This window comes from Calidris pugnax, unplaced genomic scaffold (genome assembly GCF_001431845.1).
Source record: "Calidris pugnax isolate Ruff unplaced genomic scaffold, ASM143184v1 scaffold17, whole genome shotgun sequence".
Lineage (NCBI taxonomy): Eukaryota > Metazoa > Chordata > Aves > Charadriiformes > Scolopacidae > Calidris > Calidris pugnax.
Genome location: NW_015090794.1, coordinates 3,233,185 through 3,241,921, shown reverse-complemented (window position 1 = coordinate 3,241,921; position 8,737 = coordinate 3,233,185).

Below are 8,737 nucleotides of genomic sequence, written 5' to 3'. Positions count from 1 at the left end.
CATAAAGCTGCTGCCCCAGAGGATAAGTCAACCACGAAGGGCTGGGTTGGAAAGAAGTTTCCACCGAAGCGAGTCATTGCATCGCTGCCCGTGCCAGGCTCCCCCACACCATCCTCTGCGGCAGCGTGTGCCTGTCACTGGGCAGGGGTCCTGCTCCACGGGCAGGTCCCTGGGGGGGGAAAAAGCAAATCGACCCCCTGAGAAAGCTGCTGATGCTGGGGAGAAGCAGTTCCCCTCCTCCTCCAGCCCTGTTTGTGGCTGCTGCAGAGCTGGCAGATGAAGAGCTGGGCTCCTGCGTGCCAGGGCAGATGCAGAGCCGTGCCCGCGGCTTGTTCAGCCATTCATCAGAGCAAATTGGTGGCAGATCGTCGCTGATTAGACCCGGGCAGCGCCAGGCGGTATTTATCAGCCTGAGGATCAATAGCTTCTGTCTTTTCTGCTCGTCCTCTGACACACCTGCAACGACGTTCCCTGGGCTGAGCTGTCAGCGAGTGGCACTGCTCCAGGTAATTAATAATCTAGACGATGAAGATGCAGCGTAGTGTTTTAATGGTGTTTGTTAACATTTTTCCAAGGAAGGCTGAACATTTTCTCTTAACAAAACTCTAGTAAGTTTGGGCAATTACTTTTTCCTTCAAGATGGCACTGCGTGAGCAGCATGGCCAGCCCAGAGCCCGATGTCTCCAGGTACCCTGCGCTCTGAAGTGCCACCAGCTTCCATAGAGCCGCTCAGGCAGCCTCCTCTTGCCTTCCCTTTTCTGCAATTTTACAATTTCCTGGTCTGTTTAAAAGTGTTTATTCTTTATTGTGGGAAACATCTTTTCCCCCAGTGAAGCTAAGGGTTGTCCCAGCTCTGCAAACATTATGTCTGCCAGTAATTTGCTTTGCGTTAGTTGTCCTTCTGCAATCAGGCTCTTGACCAGCTGAGCACACGTGGAAGCGATCGGCTGTGCCTGGGGAAGGCAGGGAGCAAGGCACAGCCACATGCAACCAACTAGGGCCAATTCAAAGCCAAAAAAGTGCTGGCAAGCAACTTTTCCAAGCTGGCTTCTCAAAAGCAGATGTATTGTGGTGCGATGGTGCCAGCATTTCTGGGAACACCCTCTCTCCCTGCCAGCGTGCTGGTACCCCAGGTTTTACCAGGCTGGAAGGAGCCTTCAACTCAGCCTGTCCTAAAGGTTTTCAACACATATCTCTGCCTCTGTGCCTCTTGCCGGCTGCCCTCTGGCTTCAGCTTCATCAGGGTGTTTGCTGCACCCTGCTTTCTGGATGCAAATTGTCACAGGAAGACAGAAAGGAGGGGAAGCCCCAGCCTGCACCTCCTCTCATCGGTGGCATCTGCAGTGGAGACAGGACCATCACACCCCAAGCTTGGTACCAGGCAATGCTTCTCCTGGGCTCTCTGCAGCAGGCTGGGAGCCTTCACCTTGTGCAGAACAGGATGATGCCACAAGAGTGGGTGCAAAAGGTGAGGGAGAGGGGAGAGGGCTTCCTGGAGACCCCGGCGGTGGGAAAATGAGTGGTTCTGGCTGCTCCCTGACTTCTTACCCAGCTAAAACCCAGGATGGCTTCAACTCGCCTCAGTGAAAGATGCCAACTCCAGCACTGCAATGCCTCCTGACGGCGCTGCGACATCAGCATTGCTATAGCAACGGGCCCAGCGCAGCAGCAATTCGGGGGGACCACGCTGCGGCCAGACGGGCACCACTGCCCCCTCCCTGCCCCCTGCTCTGGCCGGTCACATCCCATAGTCAGCCCCGGTGCAGCGAGGCTGGACCCCCACAGGGCACCCCCCACACAGAGCAGCCCTCCTCCTCCTCCTCCCGGCTCCGGCAGCCAGCGCTCGTCAGCATCTTCCCAGCTGAATTCGTTATTCCCTCCCTGCGCTTTGGACTTTTCCAGCAACACAAGAAGTAAGAAACTGGGGCTGTTTTGTGGCTGCAGCTGGCAGAGGGGATTTCGAAAGCATTGGTTCTCGCAGGGTCTGAGGTATGTGATGGCCAAAGGTGGCATAAGGCCAGCCTGGTGACTGAAAGCCCCCTGCCACGCTAGCCCTGCCTGGCCCCTGCCCCAAAGCTCACATTCTCCCTGAGCAGCGACCTGTGGTACAGGTGAGAGTCCTCCAAACGCTGCCAGCACGTGTCCAGCTCCTGGTCAGGCCTCGCAGCGCCGAGCACACTTCCCGGGAAGTTTCTGATTAACAAGATTACCCGAGGACAAACCCCTTATCCATTCTGCCTCCAGCCACAGCAACCCTCTGGACCTTGCCTTTGCTGGCAGGCAGGGACCTGCATACAGAATCATAGAATCATCTAGGTTGGAAGGGACCTTCAAGAACATCTAGTCCAACCATCAACCCAACTCTGACAAAAAAACCCCGTCACTAAACCATGTCCCCCAGCACCATGTCAACCCATCTTTTGAACACCTCCTGGGATGGTGCCTCAGCCACTTCCCTGGGCAGCCCATCCCAATGCTTGATAACCCTTTCAGTGTAAAAATTTTTCCTAATATCCAATCTGATCCTCCCCTGGTGCAACTTGAGGCTGTTTCCTCTAGTCCTGTCACTTGTGACTTGAAGAGACCGACCCCCACCTCTCTACACCCTCCTTTGAGGTAGTTGTGGAAAGCAATATGGTCTCCCCTCAGCCTCCTTTTCTCTAGGCTGAAAATCCTGAGCAGCTTTAAACCCCTCTGGTGTGCACCGTGCTCTCCAAGGAGCTAATGCAGGGGAGAACTGAGTGGGAATGGCCAGAGAGCACCCACAGCCAAAAACTAGAATTCTGCAAGTTCAGCCTGGTGGGAGTGTCCCTCCATCAGCCAAGGACCTCCAAAAGCCCTCAAAGTTGAAAAATATTAAGAGAGAAATCGTTAAGTTTCCTTTACTTTGAAAGAGTGTTTGCTAAATAAAAGCAGAGTCGCCACCAATTAGTTACGGAGCAGAAAGCGATGTGACTAAAACTGCTCAGCTCTGGTTTGCATTCACACTACGTCAAATGGATGAAAATGATCAGCGTGAATAAATTCACTTCCTGAGCTGAAAATGTCCACAAAAATCATCCAGAAAAAGCCCAAGAGGGGCTTGTGCTGACTCAGCTTAGCCCCTGAGCAGTTGAAAACCCAGGACTAAAAGACAACCATGTGGCCTTGGGGGAGAGCACGGACCCCGAGCACAGCGCGAGGAGTTGGGGGGTCCCTCTTCCAGCCACCTTGGAGAAGCTGGGTGGTAGCATCCATCCCACCTGGCTGTGGGCACCCCACACTGCTGGGACTGCCGTGTCCAGCCTCCTTGCCTTGTTCACAGCATCCTGTGCCCAGCGACCCCAGACGTGCAGCTGGGAGCCGTTTGGTGGGCAAATTGCTGCTTAATTAACCCAGCACAGGTGAAATCTGCTCGGGACGTGGTGTGAGACGGCTCCGCATGGTCATCAGTCCATCACAGGTAGATAGCACTGACCCTATGGATTCTGTGCCACCCGGTGTGTGCACACGTGTGCACAGGGGATGCCAAGGGCAGGAGTTGGCATCACCCTCACCCCAGGGCAGTTTGTGTCACCGGCGGCAAGGACAGCCTGGGCTGCCCGGGGCTCGCTACACCTGACTGGCTCCCTTTGCATCCCAGTTTAGGCTGAATTTTCTTTGTGGGGCCGCTCCAGCCTTTCACCCCCCGTCGGTTTTCGCTCCGGCGGATCGCGGGGAGGCGGTGCTAGAGGGCGCCAGGGGCCCATGGACCGGCTCCGCACCGCCCGGCGGCCGCGGTGAGGGGCTGAGCCCGCCCGTCCCGTCGGGTCCCTCTCCCCAGCGCCGGGGCAGCCCCCTCCCCACCCCAGTTTTCTCCCCCCACATCCCTAACGAGACCTGTCAGTGCCATCCCGTAGCTGCGAGGGGGGATTTGGGGGAGCGATGGGGGGTTTCTGGATCTGACTGGTGCTCTGGGTGATGGGGAACGCTCGTACTGGGAGGTGAGGCAGGAGCCAGGCTTGGGTGGAAGGAGATGGCTCCTATGGGGGTCACTCTTCAGGTAGCCCCATTGCAGGGTGGGCAAAGCGAGGGGCATCTGCAGAGCGAGGGGCATCCAAAATACAGCCGCAGAGCAACAACCTGCAGGGAGGGAAACAGCCGCCTCCTCCCAGGAGAAATGGGGATCTTCACCTCCTCTGGGATACCCAGATCCCATCCAAAAGCAAAGGGGACAGCTTTCTCCCCTTGGACACCTGCTGAGGGCAAGGTGTGCCCCGTCCATCAGGTAGGAGTAATTTCTAAGCAGGGAAATAACAGCAAACTGAGCGCTGTGGCCAAACGTTCATACAGCTGCTCTCCAAAGAGACCAAAGCCTGTGACAAGGGGGCAGAAAGTTCAAGAAGGGCATTTTTTTTCCTTCTTTCCTTCCTTCCTGCCTTCTTTAAACCACATACAAGGTGCAGCAGAGATGTGCTGCTGGAAGCAGAAGGCTCCCTGTCCTGGCCCAGTTATCCAGGCTCCAAACCCAGCCTCCAGCTGCACAGAACCTCCCCTCCATGGGCCATGGACCCACCTGGGTGATAAGGTGTCCCCACTGCTCCTGCGTAAATGTGACAAGGGATTCCTAAGCAAGAGAAAAAGCAGCAGTGTGGGAGGGCAATGCAGGGAAGAGACTTTTTCCCTGTGTGTGTGCCATTGCACCTTATGTGAAGCCCACTGCAGAGGATTTTTGCAGAGCACGGTGGCTGCAGCACACATTTGTGGGGAGCACAGCCCTCTCCACACGAGCTGCTCACAGCCCTTTACATCAGGGCACGGCAGGCGTGAGCCCAACAGAGCTTTAATGTATAGAAATACAGTGCCAGAGAGGGGGTGCCGTGGGGTCCGGCCACGCACAGAGGGATTTCAGGGCTGTCTGGGTGCTGCTGAAGACATCTGCAGCGCTTTCAGGATCTGGCCGGAGGGGCCTGGAGACAGCAGTGACATTCCCGGCCGGCCACAGCTCCGTCACGTTTTGCTGACCACAGTGTATCTGCTGCTGCTGATGTTCTGGGTGCGTTCAGCCTGGAGGACTGGTGGGACAGGGAGAATTAACACCCTCTTAGTTGGGTTTTTAATTCTGCTTCAAGTAAACAGTGTTGAGAAACTCTCCATTTGCTTGCCAGTAGGAGGAACCAGAAGAATCCCTTCCCCACAACAAGCTGTTCCCAGCCTCCCAGCCCCAGAGTACATTTTCCACTTCCATCATTTTCTGCAGTTTGTGTTTTAAAATCTGTCCCGACTCAGCAACGAGACCTTCCTCCAAGATCAAAAATTGTGATTCAATGTGAACAAATTATTCTCTTGCAGCTGTATCGAGATCTGCTGTCTCCTTTCCCACTCACTCAATTATTTCCTTGTTCGTTGCCCTCATTACAGCTTGGCAGCCCTAGCTTTTGGGGCAGAGCCCTTAACTTCATTACATCTGCTGGATTACATTAGAGATCTAATCTGCTTATTACAATCCATACGCAGGATATTTTCTCCTTGCTGTTATCTGAAGAAATATGGGCATCAGTACAGAAGAATGGGAAAAAAAGCAAAAAAGCAATTTACAATTGAAGGAGCGGAAATAAATACATCGTAGTCACATGAGGAAGTAGTAACCACTGAGCTATTTTGGGCACAATACATCATGCAAAATACGATGTGTCTTTCAAGCAGATTTCAAGTCCAAAAGGCACAAAATGTTTTCAGAAAGTAAATTCTCACATACATTAAGTACCGTGCCAAGGAGTGAAATCAGATGTTGCCAGTCATCTTCTTTAAGGTTTGTGCAGCGTTTGGATAAGGAAAGAAAGAGCCCCAGCTGACAGAAACCGATGTCACTCCTTTGGCTTCAGCGGGACAACGCTCAGACCTAAAACCACGCAAGTGCTTACAGACTTTGTTGGATCGGGACCGTCATGGGTCAAGCACACCCGGCTGAGCAGGGAGGTGGTGAGCAGCTCTGGAGGTGTAACACAGGCTTCATAACCCCCAGTGGGTGTACACCCAGTGCTAGCGGGTCCGTCCTTTGTTCCCCAGAGATTCCTGTGAGCCTGAAATCACAAGGGGCTTCAAAAAATCCCACGTGATTAAAAAGCAAGTTCACTGTCACCCCTGGCTAATTGTCCTCCTCTTTCCTGAGCTTCCAAAGGTTCCAGTGTGCCCAAGGTGGGGGGATCTCAGCAATAATCAGCTATTTTCTCCTAGGCAAAGGAGAGATGCCCATGTTTCGCCTGCTTGCAGGAGCTGGGGTGCGCAGGACCGCAGCAGCCATCACGCGGCGCAGGGTGAAAACCCATGACCTGGCCCCAAAGCGAGTGCGGGGACGTGGGACAACTCCAGCGAGGGTGTTTTACACCAACAGAAAGACAAGTTGTAGGCAATGCCAGCCACCGAGAGAGGCAAACATGCCCCCACCGCCCTCCTCTCCCCCAGGTCTATTCTCAGAAGAGGAACAGCAGGGGTAGTAGGCTCTGAGGCTCCCGTCGCTGGTCTGGTACCACCCCAAACAATTGTTCTGGCTCCCTGCTGCTTGCACTCTTTGGATGCTTGCGGACAGCTAGCATGTCTCTCTCCCACCCCTTTTTGTTGTGGTTTCTCCCTTGAAAGCTGCCAGGCAGATTTCCTGAGCCCGCCCGTTGACAGGGCCCCACTAACACAATGGCTGCTGTAGAGTGTCAGGACGGCAGCTCCCCAGCAGGCTCGCCGTCGGAGCACTGGGAACACTGGGGAACGCTGGGGGACACACAGGGGAGCGCCAAACTTTGGCGGAGGTGAGGGGTGCAGCCCTGAGGGGTGTCGGGAGCTCTGCACAGAAGGCAGCCCCGCTTGGGTGTGCAAGCTGCTTCCAACAAGTACAAAAAGCCCCTCACCCTGGCGTTGGGGCGGCCGTCTGATTGAGGGGTGCAGTTTCTCCAGGTGGGAGACTCACTTGTACGGCAGAGGCAGCAGCCTGTCCCACAGTGGTGCTCGCCAGACCTTCCTGAGGTGTTCATAAAGACAGTAATTGCTGCAAGAGCCGTGACTGAACAGTCTGTGGCTTCAGTTCTGCCCGTGGGCAACCTGGGGACTCCCGGGGACACTCATAGCCTTGACACCAAGGCTCAGCTGGAGTGACTCACTGCATTGAACTTAAATGTTACGTAGGAATATTTTAAAGGGTGTGAACGGCTGTGAGAATTAAGGGAACGGCATAAACAAAGAGCAAGATGCTCTTGGTTCTCATTTAGGACAAACCCCGCTGAAAGTTTTGTCCGGGTCAGCAAATCTCAGGAGAAAGCGCCTTTGGTTGGCGCTTCAGGTGTCAGACCCCCCCTGGGTGAACAGGCCCCTGTCTCTGGAGGATGTGTGGGATTTACTGCTCTGTCTTCGGGTCCCTGCCCTTCCCAGGACACTCCAGGGAAGCGTCAGACACTGTGCACCCCTCCACTGCTTCCCCCCACTTCTCCTCCGTCCTTCTGGGCGTCAGACAGTCTCCAGACCGGTGCCAGGTTTTCCCCTCTCGCACAGACCACCACAGGCACACACATGTGCTGTGTCTATGGTGAGAAATCCCTGCTCAGCTGGACAGGAACCACCAGCTCTGGTTTGTGGAGTAAGTTCCACGTTTCATTTGAGCTTCCTCGAATCCTCCCCTCGGCTGATGGCTGGGGCCGCAGCCCATACATACGTACCATCACACCAAAGGCACACACCAAACAGTAACAAATTAGGGTCCCTGTAAAATTATCAGCACTCACACCTTCTTCTCCACTGCTTTCCAACGGGGCTGGGTTTGGTTTTGGAGAGATGCCTTCTCCAAGGACAGAATTATGCTTCCTTTGGTTGTACAGATACTTTATTGTAGTCATATTCTTCAGTCACTAGAACCAGTTCAGGTCCCTGAGGGTCATAGGATCCCTGGGGAGCCATCATATAATGACAGCATTGACCTCAACAGGTCTGGCCCGGTCTGAACCATGGCCAGTGCCCTGGACCAGTGCTGGGTGCAAGGGGCATTGAAGCCCGATGACTTTGCTATGGTCAGCATTAAAAAAAATAATTAAAAGCTGCCTTGTTCTTCATCTCTCTCCAAGATACCTGAATTACCTACTATGCTGCCCGTGTAACACACACTGTACCCTGCGACTCTTCCTGGGCTCAGCAGGCATGCAGTGACTTCAGGAATGGCCACCAGCCACAGGAACAGAGCACCAAAGCCCCCCCTGAAGGGCACAGAGCGGGGCTGGTGCTCCCTCTGCCCATCGTCCGACTGTGCAGGGCAGGGGAAGCCCTCCCCCATCTTTCTGAGACATCTATCCAAGCAGAACTCCATGCTACCCACTTTCTGAGATGCTCCCACCAGGATACCCCCTGCCCACTCTGCTTCTGGGATCCCCCCGCTCCCAGGATCTCCCTGATCCCTAGGATGCCCCTGCTCCCTGGACCGCCCTGGTCTCCAGGATACCCCCTGACCCCTGGGGCCAAGCCTGCTCCTGGAATCCCCCTGCTCCCCTGGGATGCTCCCAATCCCTGGGATGCTCCTGATCCCTGGGACCCTCCTGCCCCCGGGAACCCCCTGCTCCCGGAAATCCCTTGCCCCCGGAATCCCCCTGCTCTCGGGACACCCTGTCCCCGGGATCCGCTTGCCCTCGGGACCCCCTGCTTCCGGCACCCCGTGCTCCCAGAATCCCCCCTGCCCCCGGAATCCCCCTGCCCTAGGGACCCCCGGGATCCGACTGCCCTCGGGACCCCTGCCCCCGGGACTCCC